This window comes from Mustelus asterias, chromosome 19 (genome assembly GCF_964213995.1).
Source record: "Mustelus asterias chromosome 19, sMusAst1.hap1.1, whole genome shotgun sequence".
In the NCBI taxonomy this organism is placed as follows: domain Eukaryota; kingdom Metazoa; phylum Chordata; class Chondrichthyes; order Carcharhiniformes; family Triakidae; genus Mustelus; species Mustelus asterias.
The window spans coordinates 35284972-35307348 of record NC_135819.1 but is presented as its reverse complement, the minus strand read 5'-3'; the positions used below and the strand labels follow the sequence as shown (position 1 = coordinate 35307348).

General features: G+C 45.2%; 1 long non-coding RNA gene across 1 annotated transcript in view; it reads right to left on the bottom strand.

Annotated features, from left to right (window-relative positions):
- Positions 1–319: 319 nt before the first annotated feature.
- The window catches only part of LOC144507883 (uncharacterized), a 28553-nt gene continuing 6495 nt past the window's right edge, over positions 320–22377 (bottom strand). The window contains exon 3 of the long non-coding RNA XR_013500155.1: positions 320–503. This is a non-coding gene — a long non-coding RNA (uncharacterized LOC144507883). The remainder of the gene's footprint in view (positions 504–22377) is intronic.

Here is a 22377-nt window from a genome sequence, read left to right as displayed (position 1 = left end):
TGATTTGGTTTGATTTGATTTGATTTATTATTGTCACATGTATTGGGATACAGTGAAAAGTATTGTTTCTTGCGCGCTATACAGACAGACCATACAGTTCATAGAGAAGGAAAGGAGAGAATGCAGAATGTAGTGTTACAATCATCAGTCATATCTAGGATGTAGAGAAAGATCAACTTAATGTGAGGTGGGACCATTCAAAAGTCTGATGGCAGCAGGGAAGAAGCTGCTCTTGAGTCGGTTGGTACGTGTCCTCAGACTTTTGTATCTTTTTCCCGATGGAAGAAGGTGGAAGAGAGAATGTCCGGGTTGTGTGGGGTCCTTGATTATGCTGGCTGCTTTTCCAAGGCAGTGGGAGATGTCGACAGTCAATGGATGGGAGACTGCTTTGAGTGATGGACTGGGCTTCGTTCATGATCCTTTGTAGTTTCTTGTGGTCTTGGGCAGAGCAGGAGCCATATCAATCCATGATACATCCAGAAAAAGTGCTTTCTATGGCGCATCTGTAAAGTTGATGAGAGGGGGGATTTTATGGGCTCCAATATGATAAGGGGAGACTCCCTGCATTCCTGCACTCAGCAGATGCAAGTGCCTGGCCGGATGTTAACGCAGGATGCAAAATTGGAACTAGGGTTCAAACCCTGTACCTTCTACCTGCTACCACCGAACCAAAGGCTCACCAATAGAGTAAGATGTAAACTACTGACAATTTGGATTTAACCCCAAGGTCATTGACAAGAGGATCTGAAAGGCTCTAACTCCCAAGCTTGTTAATAGGAGGAAACTATCAGTCGAGGCGCTCATAAATGGAAGAGAACTACTTGGGAAGGAAAAAGCATGTTCAAAAAATTTACAACAATAATTTCCAAGGCTCCTCCATAGAAGAAGGATTCCCAACCTACCATGGCATAATACCAATCTTTTTCTTTGAAGATTGCTTCTATCTGGCTATTCTTGATATCAAGACTTCCTCTTGAAGTTGCAACTGCCCAAAAGTCTTTTTTGCCAGAGGTATAAATAAGGACAACTTGGAGCACCATTAATATACATTTGTAGAAATAAAAATAAAATGCTAGAAATACTCAGCAGGTCAGGCAGCATCTGTGGAAAATGTGGGGTTTGATTATGTGAGTCTGTTGATGTTCATTGTGCTTGATTGATTAACCCTGGCTGTGGGATCAGAGAAAATGTAAACGGATATCACAGAAGCTGCTAGAAGCATGAGATGGTAGACACTTTGAAATGTAAGGATTCTATGTACATTCTGAATACTCCAGATGGGTGGCATGGTGGCACAGTGGTTGGCACTGCTGCCTCACAGTGCCAGGGACCCAGGTTCAAATCTAGGCTTGTCCGGAGTCTGCACATTCTCTCCGTGTCTGCGTGGGTTTCCTCCGGGCGCTCCGGTTTCCTCCCACAGTCCGGAAGACGTGCTGGTTAGGTGCATTGGCCATGCTGAATTCTCCCTCAGTGTACCCGGAAAGGCACGGGAAGTGTGACGACAAGGGGATTTTCATAGTAACTTCATTGCAGCGTTAATATAAGCCTACTTGTGACACTAATAAATAAATGTGGTCTCACCAATGCCCTGTATAACTGAAGCATAACCGCCACTACCACCTTTTCTAGGGAAATGTTTTTTAAAATTCAGTAAATAACGCTCTTGCTCACTTAGACATTAGTGTCATGTCTGCACTGCTCAAATCCACAACAAAAAATAATTCTGTTTCTCTCCACAGATGCTGCCTGACCGTCCAGCCTCTCTAAAAGTTTGGTTTCAGATTTCCAGCACTCCCAGTGTTTCGCTTTTTAATTATGTTTGCGCTAGTTGCAGAAGTGACTTGTTTTAAATAACTCCCCACTGAGCCAAATTAATTTTCCACTTACCACCCAGGAGCAGGGTGACATTGTTGATGTAGAATAGTGCAAAGAATGTTCTTCAGTGGAAGTAATTTATTTAACTTCACAGTTTTTGCATAAACAGAGTTAACAGGTTGCGTAGTTACTGCCCAAGAAAGTGATTATGCCTGGTACTGTGATCCCAATGTGTGGCATAGTCAATAATTCTCCCCAGTCCCTTGTGATTAATGGGAGGACAGTTAAAAAAAAATTGAGTACGGGAGATTTGAACTTGGTACATCTAACTTGGAAGAAGCTCAGCTGTGAATCAGAGTGCACAATCCGAAGAAGGATGGTGCTGCGTAGATTATAGAAAATTAAATAACCGAATGCATACTCTCTGCTTCATGCAAAGTTATGGCACCCTCAGAAAGCCAGCTCACCAAAGAATATGGGCAAGTCTCATTAAGCAAAAAAACCCAAATGTATCCCCTGCTTAATTTCTCCCATAGGGTTACTTCAGCTCATAATGTTGTGATATCACTTTAAGAGGGAATCTGCTCATGGTATGTTGTCAGGATGTAAACCAAGTGACCAAGAGACATTGTTCAGAGGAATTTTCAAATTAGCTAGTGACGTGGTTGTGAAGGAAAAAGAGAAAATGCTGGAAAATCTCAGCAGGTCTGGCAGCATCTGTAAGGAGAGAAAAAGGCTGACGTTTCAAGTCCAGATGTAAAAGCTAAAAGGCATAGAAAGTGGGAGATATTTATACTGCAGAGTGAGGGAATGAAAGATGAGTCATAGCCACAGAAACCAGGGGAAAGCACTGCTAATGGCTATTATATGTGGTGTGAAGGAGTTGTCACTATACTTGCCTGTTAACAATAGCTGTCGAACCTTTATAGTAAACGTGTCCACTGAGTCACCCTGTACTACACCTGCAAAGAAACTGAACCTATGCTTATTTTACCACTTTTGGGTTAAGTTGGTATGTTTGTATTAAGCAAACATAGAAAAAGAACACAGTATGCCCTTCACAACTGAAAATATGGCTAGCACCTACTCGCATTGTAGATTCCATTTTAGTAGAAGCTGGAGATACACAGTGACATATGTGGATGATATTAGTGTTTCTTGGATCACAGGCATGAGTCTGAACCCTTTGCTGGAGTAACAGGTCAAAGTTAACAAACAGGAATGTTGTCTTCTTTAACCCAGGTTAGCTTTCTCCCACTAAAAATGTAGTTAGTCTTTAACTAAGAAAAGGTTGACCTTTAAAAATGTTACGTGGCTAGCCTGTACTGTGGAGCATGCTTGTAATGTTTAGCTGTAAACCCAACATGTCACTCTGAAGTCACTGCTCAATTTAACTAGGCTCTGGGGGGCAATTAGTGGCTAATTATTATTGGAAGATTATCTAGATTGATGAACGTTTGTTTCTCTTTGTTATTTTATTAAATTCCCCAAATTATTCTTAGGAACAGAAAAAGTACTGCAACAATAATTCTAGGCTTCATTCTCACACTGGGGCGGCACAGTGGCACACAGCGCCAGGGACTCAGGTTTCATTCCAGCCTTGGGTCACTGTCTGTGTGGAGTTTGCACATTCTCCCCGTGTCTGTGTGGGTTTCCCCCGGGTGCTCCAGTTTCCTCCCAGATTCCAAAGATGTGCAGGTTAGGTGGGTTGGCCATGCTAAATTGCCCCTTTGTGTCTCAAGATGTGTAGGTTAGGGGGATGAGTGGGGTAAATGCATGGAGTTACAGGGATAGGGTGGGATTCTCTTGGAGAGTCAGTGCAGACTCAGTGAGCCAAATGGCTTCATTCTGCACTGTAATGATTCTATGATTCGTTCTGATGGATACATTTGTTCACCCAGTGCATTGTCAATCTTCAGAATACTCTACATGCAGGATATAGATAGGCTGGAACATTGGGCGGAGAAATGGCAGATGGAATTTAATCCAGATAAATGTGAAGTGATGCATTTTGGTAGATCTAATGTAAGGGGGAGCTATACAATAAATGGCAGAACCATCAGGAGTATAGACACACAGAGGGACCTGGGTGTACAAGTCCACAGATCCTTAAAGATGGCAGCACAGGTGGAGAGGGTGGTGAAGAAGGCGTATGGCATGCTTGCCTTTATTGGACGGGGCATAGAAAAAAAAAGTTGGCATATGATGTTGCAGCCGTATAGAACGATGGTTAGGCCACATTTGGAATACTGCATCCAGTTCTGGTCGCCACACCACCAGAAGGACGTGGAGGCTTTGGAGAGTGTACAGAGAAGGTTTACCAGGATGTTGCCTGGTATGGAGGGTCTTAGCTATGAGGAGAGATTAGGTAAATTGGGGTTGTTCTCCCTGGAAAGACGGAGGATGAGGGGCGACCTAATAGAGGTGTATAAAATTATGAAGGGCATAGATAGAGTGAACAGTGGGAAGCTTTTTCCCAGGTCGGAGGTGACGAACACAAGGGGTCACGGGTTCAAGGTGAGGGGGGCAAGGTTCAACACAGATGTCAGGGGGACGTATTTTACACAGAGGGTGGTGGGGGCCTGGAATGCACTACCAAGCAAGGTGGTTGAGGCGGACACGCTGGGATCATTTAAGACTTATCTAGATAGCCACATGAACAGACTGGGAATAGAGAGATACAAAAGAATGGTCACGGGGCACATGAGCGGCACGGGCTTGGAGGGCCGAAGGGCCTGTTCCTGTGCTGTATTGTTCTTTGTTCTACCTCATAGGGTTGCTCAATCATGAAAGGACAGGATATGAAGATATGGATTTGTGTTGGATCAGCCACAATGGTATTGAATGACAGAGAAGATTCAAAGGGCCAAAAGTCACAACTCTTCCTACTACTTATGTTCGAATCATGCATGGAATGACAAACTGAAGATACTCTGGGCTGCTTACATCAGGATGACTGAAGGGCTGTGTCAGGTTGTCACGATGGTGGAATTTGAAAAGGGGTTCAGGTAAAAGGCAGGAGGGTGTTGGGGGGGGGGGGCGGAGGTTGATTTGGAGGGAGGTTGGGCAGGAAAGTGGTTGTTGGGTGGAAATTTTCCCCCAGCGTATGGGGGAAAATGTACACGATTCCACAACAGTCCTGTACTATGTTAATTAAATAAGTCAAGTCTTTGTCCTGTCAGGAGGGCATAATTGGAAACTGCCATTGAATTAGTATGAAGTCATTAAATGACCCCACTGGAAAACAGGCCCTGACTCAAGCAGACTGGTTACAAAGCTGACAGGGAACTTTTAAGTGGTTGAAGAAATTCTTGTGAGCACATCTGTTTTCGTGATTCTGATTCACATGAGTTCATTGGTTCACAAGGACACTTTTTATTGGAGTTTAGAAGCCGCATTGAGTTAAGTGAATGAGAAAGGGTTGGAGGAGGCCACCATTTTCATCAGCCGTTTGGAGAAGTTAGTCATTTGAGGAACCTTGAAAATTGCTGTTGGTTTTTCTTCTATCACGGGATGTGGGCATCGCTGTCAGGCCAGCATTTATTGCCCATCACTAGTTGCCTTTAAGGTGATGGTGAGGTGCCCTTTTATCCATGTGGTGTAGGTACACCCACAGAGCTGTTAGGAAAGGATTCTTGGATTTTGACCCAGTGACAATGAAGGGATGGTGATGTAGTTCCAAGTCAGGTAGGTGAGTGACTTTTTTATTCATTTGTGGGACATGGGTGTCGTTGGCTGGCCAGAATTTATTGCCCACCCCTAGTTGCCCTTGTACTGAATAGCTTGTTAGGCCATTTCAGAGGGCAATTGAGAGACAACCACATTGCTGTGGCTCTGGAGTCACATGTAGACCAGAGCAGGTAAGGACGACAGATTTCCTTCCCTTCAGGACATTAGTGAACCAGGTGGATTTTTCCAACAATGGTTTCATGGTCATCAGTAGATTCTTAATTACAGATTTCTTTTTATTGAATTCAAATTCCACTATCAGCCGTGATGGGATTCGAACCTGGGTTCCCAGAACATTAGCTGAGTTTCTGGACTAATAGTCTAGCAATAATACCACTAGGCCATCGCCTCCCCTGGAGTGGAACTTGCAGGTGCTGGTGTTCCTTGTCATTCTAGATGGTAGCAGTCGTGGGTTTGGAAGATGCTGTTTAAGGAGACTTGGCAAATTCCTGCAGTGCATATTGTAGACATACACACTGCTGCCACTGTTCGCTGGTGGTGGAGGGAGTGAATGTTTGTGGATGGGGTGTTGATCAATCAGGCTGATTTGCCCTGGATGGTGTCAAGCTTCTTGAGTGTCATTGAAACTGCACTCATCCAGGCAAATGTAAAGTATTCCATTACACTCCTGACTTGTGCTTTGTAGATGTTGGACAGGCTTTGGGGAATCAGCAAGTGAGTTACTCACCTCAGGATTCCTAGCCTCTGACCTGTTCTTGTAGCCACAGTATTTATATGTCGAGTCCAGTACATGTTCGGGTCAATGGTAACCCCCAGGATGTTAATAATGGGGGATTCTGCAATGGTAATGCCATTGTATATCAAGGGGTGATGGTTGGATTCTCTCTTGTTGGAGGTGGTCATTGCCTGGCACATGCGTGGCACGTATGTTACTTGCCACTTAGCAGCCCAAGCCTGGATATTGTCCAGGATTGCTGCATTTGAACATGAATATTCCCACTTCTGACCTTATGATGGAGGGAAGATCATTGATGAAGCAGCTGAGGATGGTTGGACCTAGGACACTACCTTGAGGAACTCCTGCAGCGAGTCCTGGAATTGAGATGACTGACATCCAACAACCACAATCATATTCCTTTATGCCAGGTATGACTCCAACCAGTGGAAAGTTTTCCCTGATTCCCATTGACTCCAGTTTGCTGGGGATTCCTTGATGCCACACTTGGTCAAATGCTGCCTTGCTGTCAAAGACAGTCACCCTCACCTCCGCATTCAGCTCTTTTGTCCAAGGGTGTAATGAGGCCAGGAGTGGAATGACCCTGGCGGAACCCAAACTGAACATCAGTGAACAGGTTATTGCTGAGTAGGTTCTGCTTGAAAGCGGTATCAAGATGATCAAGAGTAGATTGATGGGGTGGTAATTTCTTGGATTGAATTTGTCCTGTTTTTTGTATACAGGACATACCTGGACAATTTTCTACATTGTCGGGTAGATGCCAGAGTTGTAACCGTACTGGAATAGCTTGGCTAGGGGAGTGGCAAGTTCTGGAGCATGACTTCAGTAAAATTGCCAGAATATTGTCAGGGTCCATAGCATTTGCATTGTCCAGTGCTTTCAGAAATGTCTGGATACCATATGGAGTGAATTGAATTGGCTGAAGACTGACATCTGTGATGCTGAGGATCTCTGGAATAGGCTATGGATCATCCAGTCAGCACATCTGGCTGTGGGTAGCTGCCAATGCTGCAACCTTATCTTTTGGGCTCCCCCTTCATTGCGGATGGGGGGATGGGGGTATTTGTGGAGACTCCTCCTGTGAGTTGCTTAATTGTCCACCATCATTCACAGCTGGATGTGGCAGGATTGCAAAGCTTAGATCTAATCCGTTGGTTGTGGAATCGCTTAGCTTTGTCTATCACTTATAGCTTATGTTGCTTGGCACACAAGTCGTCCTGTTTTGTAGCTTCACCAGGTGAGAACTCATTTTAATGTATGCCTGGTGCTGTTCCTGGCATGCCCCCCTTTATTGAACCAGAGTTGATCCCTAGCTTGGTGGTTATGGTAGAGTGGGGGATATGCTGGGTCATGGGGTTACAGATTGTGATTTTGCCCATATTTTCTACCCTCTTGGCTTAGCTTTGCGTTTTTCCCCTTCTCTTTATATCAATACTGAAGTCTTAGGTTGAGAAGGGAGAAAGTATCTGGGAATATGTTGTGGGGCTGGAACTAGAAGAGGTAAAAATCCTTTATGAAACAGGTAATATTGGATCAAGTGGCCTTGATCTGCAGCGACTGACATTCAGTCTCTGCAGTCGGTGGAACTCAGTGTATAGAAGGTTCAATATCACTCATTTTGTGTCAATTTCTGCCACTCGGTGATTTGAGAAAGTATATATTAATCTTGTCGGCAAAATCTAGTTCCAAGGTACATAGTATAGTGTAAATCGTCCAATGGAGTTATGCCATGTACCCCGAAAGAAACTGGCTGGGAAATTAGCATGACAAAGACCTGCAACTTGAGTCAGTTCCTGGAGGGCTGGTCACAAAATCTTCAGGAGAGGAGGTGTGAAAATGGTAGGGGCGGAATCATATTGATGGAGAATGGCAAATACACTTTTGTTTAAACTTGAGGTGAATTGTTACACTCATGAAGGTGAGTGATGTCAGTGTTAGGGGATGAGTGGAACACGCAGTGTCAGCATTAAGCACTGGCAAATTAAGTATTGGAAATGTCTGGAACTGTGTCCCAGCAATTTGCTTTAATCACAGCCTCAGAAGAATATTATGTACTACTCGGTTGTGACATGTCAAACTTCCAGACTACACATCCATGCGGTTTTCGAGCGAGATTTCCATTTTGTTCTGAATTATAGACATTTTTATTCTGTGTGCCCACACTTGTTAGGAACTAGTTGAAACTGAGTGAACGCGCTTCATAAAAGAGCCTTCCTCTTACAACCACCTTTCTCTCTGGCCTTGAACTGAAGAGTGAGCGATGAATGAATACGCAAATCCACTATGCCACACAAACTTCCTTTTTGCTATTTCTACAACAAGGGGAGATAGTGATGTTGTGGTAATGCCCATCACTGGGCGAGAAATCCAGTGGCGCAGGCTAATTATCTGGGGATGTGGGTTCAAATCCCACCCTGGCTGCTGGTAGGATTCGGATTCAATTAATAGATCTGGAATTGAAAGCTAGTCTTAGGAACAGTGATGGCCGTTCTCACTCATTGTGATAAAAACCCATCTGGTTCACTAATGTCCTATAAGGAAGGAAATCTGCCGTCCTTACCCGGTCTGGCCCACATGTGACTCCAGAGCTACATCAATATGGTTGATTCTTAACAGCCCTCTGAAATGGCTTGGCAAGCCACTCAGTTTAAGGGCATCTAGGACCTTGCCAGTTATGTCCACATCTCATTAATCCCATGGCAGCACGGTGGCACAGCAGTTGGCACTGGGTTTAATTCCTGACTTGGGTCACTGTCTGTGTGGAGTCTGCACATTCTCCCCAAGGTTTCCTCCGTGTAGTCCGGTTTCCTCCCACAGTCTGAAAGACGTGCTGGTTAGGGTGCATTGGCCATGCTAAATTTTCCCTCAGTGTATCCGAACAGGTGCCAGAGTGTGGTGACTAGGGGATTTTCACAGTGACTTCATTTCAGTGTTAAAGTAAGCTTACTTGTGACACTAATAAATAAACTTTAAAATATCTTTTTTGGAAAAAAAAATTGGTAAACCTATGTATGCCAATTTTATAATGACAAATATTGTATTCTTGTAAAGACACAAGAGATGCATATTTAGGATCTGATATATATTTGTTTGGAACGTTCAGGTTATTTTCTGTATGAAGGGCCTGTTTGGGTGGGCGGAGTGGGGGGGGGGGGGTTGCGGTGTTAGAGCTGCAGGGCGTCATGGTGGCACAGTGGTTAGCACTGCTGCCCCACAGCATCAGGGACCCGGGTTCAATTCCCGGCTTGGGTCACTGCCTGTGTGGAGCTTGCACATTCTTCCCATGTCTGCGTGAGTTTCCTCCGAAAGTCCAAAGATATGCGGGTTAGGTTGATTGGCCATGCTAAATTGCCCATTAGTATCAGGGGGATTAGCAGGATAAATAATTGAGATTATGGGAATGGGAGCTGGGTGTGGTTGGTGCAGGCTCGATGAGCTGAATGGCCTACTTCTGCACTGTAGGGATTCTATGATTTACAGCTGACCAACTGGAAGAAGACTATTCCACAGAAATGTTAGTTTCAGCAGCTCCCAGTCCTCCCATGCACCTCCAGGCCTCTTCAAGATAACTGGACATATACAACGATCAAGAATTGTGTTAGCTATTATGAGAGTTGAAGTATTTTCAACTGGTGATTGGTGGAATGAACACAGGAGGTCAGGATCCACCCCACCCCCACTGCTGTTTGATGGCCAATGAAGGGTTGTTGCACGAGCAGGATGTGAGCTGGGTTAGCTGAGGGCAGTCATGCCTGGCAAGAATTGTGCAGCCAGTACATGGCGAGCCTAAAGGAACAATGTAAGTGGAGTATTCAGCTAAACAAATCATACCTGATCATCCTATTCAATGGGCACATGGCCCATGTATGCACGCTGCAAAATCTTTCTGACCAACGGGTTTATGCTTATAACTATCTCATAGCATCCCTATAGTATAGAAGAGGCCATTTGGCCCATTGTGTCCACACTGACTCTCTAACAGTGTATCTTTCTCAGGCCCACTCACCCCCGCCTATCGCTGTAACCCCACACATTTACCATGGTTAATCCATCTAGCCTTGATATCTTGGGACATTCAGGGGAAATTTAGCATGGCCAATCCACCTAAGCCGTGCATCTTTGGAGTGTGGGAGGAAACCGGAGCACCCGGAGGAAACCCACACAGACACGGGGAGAACGTGGAAACTCCACACATAGTCACTCGAGGCCAGAACTGAATCCAGGCATGGCACTGTGAGGCAGCAGTGCTAACCACTGTGCCACCATGCTGCCTATACCATCACCTCATGCCTATCTTACCATTGATGAGCACACATTCCTATAGGGAATATGTTTGCAGCTGTAGCTTTCAACAGGAAGCCTTGGTACACTCTTCAATGGATTTCACTCACACCATGTGTTGATGCCTCTCGAAGCCATCGCTGCATGTTTGTCACTTTTCTGTCATTTGTAGGCGTCAAATTGTAGAGGAGAAGGCCCTTCAGCCTAACATGTTTGTGCTGGCTCTCTGCAAGATTGGAACTGTAGCCCACCGGCACCACTACCGGATTAACACCAAGACCCCCTCACAGCACTCAACACCGTGTCACTAGGCAATGGCCTAGTTGTATTATTGCTAGACTATTAATCCAGAAACTCAACTCATGTTCTGGGGATCCGGGTTCGAATCCCGCCATGGCAGATGGAATTTGAATTCAATAAAATATATCTGGAATTAAGAATCTGCTGATACCATGAAACCATTGTCAATTGTTGGAAAAACCCATCTGGAGAAGGAAATCTGCCATCCTTACCTGGTCTGGGCTATATGTGACTCCAGAGCCACAGCAATGTGGTTGACTCTCATCTGCCCTCTGAAATGGACTAGCAAGCCACTCAGTTCAGGGGCAATTAAGGATGGGCAATAAATGCTGGCCCGGCCAGCGACGCCCATGTCCCACGAATGAATAGGAAAAAAATAACTGTTGCAAGTAACAGCACAAATACACACCTTAGGGAGGATTCAGTGAATAAGTTTGAAGGGGTGGCACAAGGTCAGCTACAGGTGAGGAGCAACAAATAGTTTGATGGGATAGACATAGAGAAGACATAGAGATAGTTAGAGCGGCATAATGGCACAGTGGTTGGCACTGCTGCCTCACAGCGCCAGGGACCCAGGTTCAATTCCGGCCTGGAGCGGTTGTCTGTGTGGAGTTTGCATGTTCTCCCCGTGTCTGTGCAGCTTTCCTCCAGGTGCTCCGGTTTCTTCCCACAGTCCAAAGATGTGCAGGTTGGTTGACTGGCCATGATAAATTGCCCCTTAGTGTCAGGGGAACTAGGAGGGTAAATATGTGTGGTTACGGGGATAGGACCTGGCTGGGATTGTTGTCGGTGCAGGCTTGATGAGTCAAATGGCCTCCTTCTGCACTGTAGATTCTATCGTTCCGTGATTCTATGACCCGGGTTGATTTCCAGCCTCGGGTAACTGTATGTGTGGAGTTTGCATGTTCTCCCCGCGTCTGCGTGTGTTTCCTCCGGGTGCTCTGGTTTCCTCCCACAGTCCAAAGATGTATGGGTTAAGTTGATTGGCCATGCTAAATTGTCCTTTAGTAACAGGGGCATTGGCAGGGTAAATACATGGGGCTAAGGGAATAAGGCCTGGGTGGGATTGTTGTCATTGCAACCTTGATGGGCCGAATGGCCTCCTTCTGCATTGTAGGGATTCTATGATATTTCCATTGTGAGGGTTATAGACATAATGATTAAATCAAATAAGGAATCCAGGATTAGCTTCTTTAACCAAAGAGTGGTAAGTGGAACTTGTTACCCCACCTGCAGAGTGGTTGAGGTGAATTGCGGCGATAGGTTTAAGGGGGGAGCTGGATAAATTGCTGAGGGAGAAATTAATAGAAGGATGGGTTGATGGAGTTAGTTGAAGAGTGAGGGGAGGGAGGGGGGGAAGGGGGCGGGGGGGGGGGCTCATGTAGAACATAAATACTGTCTCAGAATGGTGAGGCCCAATGGCCTCATTCTGTGCTCAGAATTCTGATGCTTGTCTCTGCACTCTGAGAAGTGCAGCAATACAGTAAACAGTAAGCACTGGCCTCATTCTCATCAGTAGGAAAGGCTTTGTTTACTGATGTGCCAGCTGGTTGCATCACACATAAAGGGCAGTGCATCAGCTGACAACGCAAATGATCCCTAAGCTAGTTAGGAAGAAGCCAAAATCAAAACATGGAAGTGTTCGGATCACCTTGCCTGTCACTGATGGTGCTGATCCTATAATGTAGGCCGGCTGAATATATCCTTACAGCAGATGGAAGAGCTCACTATCTAACTCCAAACTGACCCTAAGCCTGTGGGGCAAATTCCCCTGCATTATAGTTGGGCTGGTGCCATTGAGCTTATGTATAGAGTTGACTTCATGCTAAGCTCTGCTTACTAGCCTCTGATTGCCCTGTCATAGAATTATAGAATCCCTACAGTGCAGAAGGAGGCCATTAGGCCAATCAAGTCTGCACCGACAACAATCCCACCGAGGCCCTATCCCCTTAACCCCACGTATTTTTCCTGCTCGTCCCCCGACACTAAGGGATGACTTAGCAATGCCAAACCACCTAACCCGCACATCTTTGGAGTGTGGGAGGAAACCGGAGCACCTGGAGGAAACCCATGCAGGCACGGGAAGAATGTGCAAACTCCACACAGTCAGCCGAGGCCGGAATTGAACCCCGGTCCCTGGCGCCGTGTGGCAGCAGTGCTAACCATTGTGCCACCGTGCCGTGCATGTCATGTCATTTTGTGTTCATTTTACACCATTTAAAGTGAAGCCTTGAATAGAATGCTGCCCAATGCTCTCAGAAGTATGGCCACACTTGTCGAAGAGCATCCGAGTTCTTCAAGCTTCAAGTTAATGTAAATCCGCATCGCAAAACTTTTGAGAAATATCATTCCTGGGATGTGGGTGTCGCTGTCATACAGGGCCAACATTTATTGCCCATCTCGAGTTGCCCTTGAGTTGGCAATGGTGGGTCTTCCTGAACCGCTGCAGTTTGTGTGGTGAAGATACTCTGGGAATGTTGTTAGGTGGGAAGTTTGGGGAACTTTGGGCCAATGGCGACAGTTTGCACCTTGCCGTTCTGGAGACATTTTGTAAATGCAGGATGTTCCTATAGCAAAGAGCTTCAGTTGGGTAAGTCTTTCTGGTAAATATCATTCCGCTGGTATTCTCATTATATAAACATTACGTCAATGGAAATAGGATGATAAGGAGATTTGCAGAATTCTGTCCTTCACTTCTTCTGAAGTAACTAATAAGACAGCTGCTTCCTTTCAACAGTAGATTCCGTTGGGTAGGAAATCAGGTCAGACTTGAAGGGGATGATTTACTGCTGTCACCAGCATCACTTCCTACATATATATGTCGAAAGGAGTAGGTATGCAAAGAGAAACATGGTGAAGCATGTTTCTCTTGTGAGTGTAAGTTGCTCAATTTCTTAGTCCCCATATACCTGAGTCCTATGAGCAGTAGGAATAATAGCAGTTGGAGCATTTATCCCATTTCTCCTCAACAACATGGCATTGGATCAAATGCATTTCACAAAAATGGAATGGGCTTCCCCTCTTTCTGAAGATCAGACATGTTCAAGTCAAGAGTTTGGCACGTTGCAACTTTATCCCATAAGACATAGGAGCAGAATTAGGCCACTCGGCCCATCGAGCATCAGCCATACAATTATGGCTGATATTTTTCTCATCCCCATTCTTCTGTCTTTTCCCCATAACCCCATATCCCCTTAATAATCAAGAACTTATCTATCTTTCTTAAAGACACTCAATGACCTGGCCTCCACAGTCTTCTGCGACAAAGAGTTCCACAGATTCACCATTCTCTGGCTGAAGAAATTCCTCATCATCTCTGTTTTAAAGGATCATCCCTTTATTCTGAGGTTATGCCCTCTAGTTCTAGTTTTTCCTACTAGTGGAAACATCCTCTCCACATCCACTCTATCGAGGCCTTGCAGTATCTTGTAAGTTTCAATAAGATCCCCCCTCATCCTTCTAAACTCCAACGAGTACAGATCCAGAGTCCGTTCCTCATACGACAAGCTCTTCATTCCGGGGATCATTCATGTGCAACTCCTCTGGGCCCTTTCTAAGGCCAGCACATCCTTCCTTAGATACAAGGTCCCCCTAAGCCTGTCCATCATCCATAAGGAACAAGTCATGAGTGTGATGGAATATTCCCCAGTTGCCTAGATGAGTGCAGCTCCAACAACACTCATGAACCTCAACACCAATTGGGGCTAGTTTAGTCGTAAAAACTGGGCGACATTGACAGGTTGGGCCAAAGGGCCTGTTTCCATGCTGCAAACCTCTATGACTCTATGACTATCCAGGACAAAGCAGCCCGCTTGACTGGCACATCTACAAACATTCACTCCCTCTATCACTGATGCCCGGTGGCAGCAGTATATACCATCTACAAGATGCACTGCAGAAACTCACCAAGGTTCCTTAGACAGCATCTTCCAAAACCATGACCACTTCCATGGCAAGGACAGCAGATACATGGAAACACCACCACCTGGAAGTTGCCCTCCAAGTCACTCACCATCCTGACTAGGAAATACATTGCTGTTCCTCCATAGTCGCTGGATCAAACTTCTCTACCTCCCTCCTACCAGCGCGGTGGATGTTGCTACACTACATGGACTGCAGTGGTACGAAATGGCAGCTCACCACCACCTTCTCTGGGGCAATTAGGGATGGGCAATAAATGCTGGCCCAGCCAGCTATGCCCACATCCCAAGAACGATTTTTAAAAAAGTTTAAAGTTATGAACCGTCTGCACAAGTTCAGCATTAAATAAGATATCCCATTCCATATGTCAGACATGGAAATAGGGAATGTCATGTCAATGATGGTAAAATGTTTGTAATTTATCCCTCAATCAAGATCCCTTAAATAGATTCTGTGTTCATTGCCATGTTGCAGAGTGTGGGATCTTGCTATGAGCAAATTGGCTGCTACCTTTCTTGTGTTACAACAGTGACTATTCTTCAAATGTAATGTATTGGACCCGAAATTCTTTGGATAGCCTAATGTTATGAAAGACACAATGTAAAATCCTTTTCTTTTTTTCTGTTTCTGAATGAGGAAGTTATTATATGCATACTAATTTGTGATGATATTGTACTGGGGCAATGAGATGGCAGGCTTAGCAATTGTGGATAGAACTTTCTTCTCTTTCCTAAAACTGGGGTTGTGTAGCAAAGTGGAGCTGTGTGCTTTTTGGACCTTTGACCCTGTGTCTCATGAGATAGTAATCTCCTCTCTGGCAGTAGTGAACTGAGCTGCGGGGGGGCGGGGGGGGGGGGAGCTCAAGTCGATTTGACACCAGTTGGCATCGGATCAGCGGCCTAATTCTGATATGATAGGAAACTCCTATCTGAAAAGGAAGTTTCACATTGACCCAGTAGAGGGTGTTCTTTTGAAGGTTAGGGTTGCTTACATTCAGGAAAAAAAAGCAGAGTGCGTTTTCTTCTCAACTGACCTGTTCTACCTAATCTTGAATGATTTCATATTGAAGACAGGAGCCAAAGTTTGCAAAGTTCCATTTTACCTCCCTTACCTTAATAAGAACAGTACACATATAGAAGGGACAAACAATGCCTGAAGAAGTCAAGTAAGCCCAGAATTTTACAGCCCCGTCCTCCACGGGAATCGGAGCGGGCGAGGGGCGGACAATGGGAAGATCCGTTGACCTCGGGTGGGATTTTACGGTTTCGGGACGAGCGAGGCCATAAAATGCCACCCATTGTATTTAATTTCCTTACACTGTCACCCCTTTGAAGGAGGGCCGTCACTCCTCTAAAAATGAATTATGATATTCTTTTCAAGGCCATCATATTACAAAACATTTTGGGAAAATACTCTTGCATCAAGCTGAAATGTTAATTCTGTTCCTCTCTCCAAAGCTGCTGCCTGCCCTGCAGAGTGTTTTTGTGTCTTGTTCTGTTTTTATTTCAGACGACTGAATCATAGAATCCCTGAAAGAGGCCATTCAGCCCCAGACTGTCATCCACAACATGCTGATTTTTGCCTTCGAATTACATTGAGATGGACGAGTTTATGATTGCTTTGGCAATATTAGTCCGGATTCCCCTCTAAGCTATTGCAGTGGATATGTTGATTCTGAAGAGGTTGTTGCACCTTGGGCGGGATTCTCCGGCCGTTCACGCCAGCAGGATGCTCCCGTCCTGCTGCGGTGAACGGAGATTAGCCTGAGTGCCAAATTCACCATCCTCTCTGAGGCGGCACGGTAGCACAGTGGTTAGCACTGCTGCTTCACAGCTCCAGGGACCTGGGTTTGATTCCCGGCTTGGGTCACTGTCTGTGTGGAGTTTGCACATTCTCCTCGTGTCTGCATGGGTTTCCTCCGGGTGCTCCGGTTTCCTCCCACAGTCCAAAGATGTGCGGGTTAGGTTGATTGGCCATGCTAAAAAATTGCCCCTTAGTGTCCTGAGATGCGTAGGTTAGAGGGATTAGCGGGTAAAATATGTAGGGATATGGGGGTAGGGCCTGGGTGAGATTGTGGCCGGTGCAGACTCGATGGGCTGAATGGCCTCTTTCTATACTGTAGGGTTTCTATGATTTCTATGACAGCAATGGCAGGTTGCGAATGGCCGGAGAATTCCAGCCCTTGTAAACGCTTGAGGGAGGCGACTTTTAGGCAAATGAGTTGAACATTCCTGGATTTTGTGGTGTGAATTCAGGGCCTATGGAACTTGAAAGAGAAACTGCTGGCCTTTAACTACAATTGAACTTAAAACACAGCTGTATGCACCAGGGAAGTGGAAGAACATTTTGGAAGACTGTCAAATGGTTTTGTTTATTTTCCCAACTAGATCTGGATGTCATTGCTTGTCTGAGTGATTAATTGTAATTTTTAAAAAATGAAATACTACGTGTAGCATAAAAGAAAACTACATTTAGATCTTGTTTGCATGGATAATTTTAGGCTAATAGGGTGGAACGTCACACACAACAGCTGCACATATCAGTAAATTTTGGATATGCAAAAACCAGGATCAAAGTCTGCAAAATGGCCTGTGGGTGAGGCTCCGAAGTTACTTTGCAAACTGGGGACAATTGCTCCTTTTACCTTTAAACGTTGACATCTTCCATTCATTTCTGGTAGAAATATCATTTGTAAAGAAACAAAGTAAACTGAAGGTAAAGATCATCAATTCTCACCCTGCCCATTAGGTGGTACAGTCTAACTCTGACTAACGCACTCAAACAATCCCAAATAACTTCAGCGACAGGGTGATTGAACTGACCAAAGTCCAGAAACCTGTGGAGAATGTCTTTTTGATTCTCAGCAGTGTGATAAAAGTTACTTGTCAAAGAGCATTGCACTCCATTTGGCTTCCAGATGTGTGCAGTGAGGGGTATATGAGCATTGACATTATGGAAGACACATTGTCAACGCTTTAAAGTTTATTTACTAGTCACAATTAGGCTTACATTAACACTGCAATGAAGTTACTGTGAAAATCCCCTAGTCGCCACACTCTGGCGCCTGCTTGGGTACACTGAGGGAGAATTTAACATGGCCAATGCACCTAACCAGCACGTCTTTCAGAATGTGGGAGGAAACCGGAGCACCCGGAGGAAACCCACGCAGATACGGTCCCCGGAGTCTTCATGATCTCAGAAAAATCAACGCCCTTGATTCTAAGACAGTTGGATCATTGCACATGTTTACTCAACTGGACCTAGATTTCAATACTAAGACAGGCTGGAAAATTGTAACGTTTAAGAAAATGTTAAAAATAAGACAAAAAGCATTGTGTAAAAAATTTCCATCCTTGAGAAAAAGTGATTTCCTTTCCGTGGTATTGGAAAGAAATGGGATGAATTCTCCAACTGCTATGATCAATGTCACCAATAGATTTAAGGCAACATGGGGACGAAGGAATCAGAATGTGCAAAGTCCACACAGATAGTGACCCGAGGCTGGGAATCGAACCCGGGTCCCTGGCGCTGTGAGGCAGCAGTGCTAACCACTGTGCCATGCTGCCTCTCTGAAGGATGTTTCTCTGGCTTCACCAAAGTCAGTTCCTCCGTACACTTGCCTCTCTCATTACATAAACATTCTGCGCCGTTCCTCTCAAAATAGAGATTCACTCATCTGCTTCTCCCAACCACAGCAAATTCTGCTGGGCAGAATTTCAGGTCAAATTTGAGGCTCGTGGCCTTACTTTATTGTATGACTAAGCTCGCATTCAAGAGGAGTAGGTCACTTTGTATGTGTATAAAGCTGCAAGGGAAACAAGGTCATACTGATGAGAATATGAGTGACCTGATTCCTTAGTCCCCATGTTGCCTTAAATCTATTGGTGACATTGATCACGACAGTCGGAGAATTCATCCCATTTCTTTCCAATACCATGGAGAGCTTTTTCTGAAGGACGGAAATTTTTTTACACAAATGCTTTTTGTTTTATTTTTAATATTTTCTTAACGTTACAATTTTCCTGTCTTAGTATTGAAATCCAGATCCAGTTGAGTAAACGTGCGTAATGATTCAACTGTCTTAGAATCACAGGCCTTGATTTTTGTGAGATCATGAAGACTCCAGGCTCCTTCCAAAACGATGGGCCCAAAATGTACCCAAAATCTCACACCCACTCCCAACACATCCTATGTTCACAGGCTGGGTTTGGGGGTGGGGAGGGGTGTGAAGAAGTTGGGTTGTGACTCCCAAAGGTGGGAATCCCAAACTCAGCAGGGCCATTGGAACTCAGTTACAAGTTCTGACAAACACCACTTTCAATGGAATAAGGGTCTTCTGTTGCAGTGGTGAATTATTAATCTTTAGAGAAGTCCATAGATTCTCTTGTAGGGCAAATAAGGGCTGTAGAATTGTCAGCTGTCAAGTTACTTAAATGGCCAGCCCTTTAAAAATTGAAGAAAATTGCTGCCTTTGTCTGAGTGTTGAAGCAAGTTAATCAATTGGCCAGTCCTTTAAAATTGAAAATAAAATTGCCTGCCTGTGTCTAAGAGTTGAAAAAAAAATCTGCCCTACCAATTTCAATAGTCATGCACCCTAACCCTATAGGTGGAATTTTACCGGCATGTCTGCCCGAGTTTTGCACGATCCCGCCCAAGGCCAACGGAGAATGCCATTCTCCGAGCCTCGCCTGCCCCCGGAATCAGTGTTGGCGTGCCGGTAAAATTCCAGCCTAAGTGTTATCAAGGTAGCATTATTAATGATTGGCTGCTTTTCACAAACTAACATTAGTGCAGTTGGAAAAGGAGGGGCCGTAAGTTCAGTTTGATTGACAACTGAAAGAGGTTATTAAAAGATTAGCTGTCTTTGATATGGAGTTTTAATGCAAATGTTTGTTTTTCTAAAGGATTAAGTACTTAAGAATTAAACGTCTTGGCTGGGCTTTCATGAATGGGAGTGCCTTTTTACATAGTGACCTCTGTAAAAGGCGTTTAGAACTTTATTTTATCTTAGCATGGCTCCAGAACTCTGCCAATGGTGGATTCTGGGTGAGTTGGCATGAAAGGTGTTAGGGCAAAGAATGGTTGCTGGCAGCATGAGTTGGAAACAAGGTTGGCATAGGAGCTGAAGGGGCCTTGGGGATGAATGGGAGCATTGGTTGATATGATCCATGTGAGAGGATGTTTTGGGGCATAGTGGGGGTGATGAGTTGGCATGAGCATGTATAGACATAGAGAGTGGATGGGGGGGGGGCGGTGGTGAAGATCTGGTATTTAACAAAACAAGTGGGATGAAGTCTTAGACAACTTATGGGCGGCACGGTATCACAGTGGTTAGCACTGCTGCTTCACAGCTCCAGGGACCTGGGTTCGATTCCCGGCTTGGGTCACTGTCTGTGTGGAGTTTGCATATTCTCCTCGTGTCTGCGTGGGTTTCCTCCGGGTGCTCCGGTTTCCTCCCACAGTCCAAAGATGTGCGGGTTAGGTTGATTGGCCACGCTAAATTGCCCCTTAGTGTCCTGAGATGCGTAGGTTAGGGGGATTAGCGGGTAAAATATGTAGGGATATGGGGGTAGGGCCTGGGTGGGATTGTGGTCGGTGCTGACCCGATGAGCCAAATGGCCTCTTTCTGCACTGTAGGGTTTCTATGATTCTATGAACTGAGGTAGGCCTTATAAACAGCCTGCCTTGGCATTCACCAGCTCCTGTGGCCGCCTCTGATCTGCAGCTGGTGGGAGGGGATGGGGGGTGGGGGGAGAATAAAATACAATCTTCCCCTGGTGGATGCACCAAGCTGGGAAATTTCCCAAGTTTAGCTACTCAACCAAGAGAAAAGCTCCAGGCTGTAGAATCATTTGACACAGAAGAAGGCCATTTGGCCCATCATGTCTGTGCAGTTCTTTGAAGATGCTCCCCAAATAGTCTCACTTTTCTGCTCTTTCCTCAAAAACCTGCAACTTATTTCCTTTTTTATAAGTATATATATATATCCAATTCCCTTTTAAAACATCTGATTCCAACACCCGTTCAAGCGGTGAATTCCAGACCATAACATCTTGCTGCTTTAAAAAAAAATCTCTCCTCTTTCCCACTCCCTTCCACCCTGGGGCGGCACGGTAGCACAGTGGTTAGCACTACTGCTTCACAGCTCCAGGGACCTGGGTTCGATTCCCGGCTTGGGTCACTATCTGGGTGGAGTTTGCACATTCTCCTCGTGTCTGCGTGGGTTTCCTCCAGGTGCTCCGGTTTCCTCCCACAGTCCAAAGATGTGCGGGTTAGGTTGATTGGCCATTCTAAATTGCCCCTTAGGGTCCTGAGATGCGTAGGTTAGAGGGATTAGCGGGTAAAATGTGTAGGGATATGGGGGTAGGGCCTGGGTGGGATTGTGGTCGGTGCAGACTCGATGGGCCAGATGGCCTCTTTCTGCACTGTAGGGTTTCTATGATTCTATGATTCCAATTCTTCTGCCTAATATCCCAAATTACCTCAAGTCTTACAATGAAACTTTCAACCAGACCTGAATTGAAAAGGTGTTTCCCATTTCTAAAAGCCCTTGGTGGAATTTTCCCGTCCTATCCATTATGGGAATTGTAGTGGGCAGGACATGGACCAGGCTAAGGTCCATTGACCTCGGGTGGGATTATCCGGTCTTGAGGCGAGCGTGCCCGGAAAATCCCATCCCTTGGGTGTGAGTTTCCGATTCAAATGCCCACAATCAAACCTGGGGAAGCTACTTCCAGTCAAATCAATGATTATTGGGGGCGCTTAGAATCTTAACAATTAGGGGAATGTCCGGATTTTGCTGGCAAGTGCTGCTTCACAAAGTGAGCACAGCAAAGAGCGTGGAAAGAAGAGCAAATCATTGGGAACTGAGGTGAACAGTTAACCCAACTGTCAACCTGTTTAACCAGTCAACTTCCAATATTGGAGAACAAACACTGAAAGGACTGAAGGAATGAACAGGATGGCTGGAATGTCAAACTTGGTACAGAAAGAGTGAAAGATTTAGTTGAGAGAAGGGAGGTCTTGTAGCACAGACACAGGGCCCCTCCTTAGAGCTCAAAGCTCTGTATCCAAGTCCTGCTCTGGCCAGGGAAGGTGTGTCCTGTAATGTGACCAAATAGGTAGATTATCAGCTTGTAAATCCTTCCAATGTGCCTGATGATAGACAGTAAAATGGGAAGAGTCTCTAGAAAGCATTCTTTCTAGTTGTATCACAGCTTGGTATGGCTTTCTTCTCTATCCAAGACGCAAGAAACTACAAAGGGTTGTGAATGTAGCCCGGTCCATCTCGCAAACCAGCCTCCCATCCATTGACTCTGTCTACACTTCCCGCTGCCTCGGAAAAGCAGCCAGCATAATCAAGGACCCCACGCACCCCGGATATGCTCTCTTCCACCTTCTTCCGTCGGGAAAAAGATACAAAAGTCTGAAAACATGTATCAACCAACTCGAGAACAGCTTCTTCCCTGCTGCCATCAGACTTTTGAATGGACCTATCATATACTAAGCTGATCTTTCTCTTCACCCTATCTGTAACTGCAACACTATATTCTGCCCCCTCTCCTTTCCTTCCTCCCTATGTACTCTTTGAACAGTATGTTTTGTCTGTATAGCTCGCAAGAAACAAAACATTT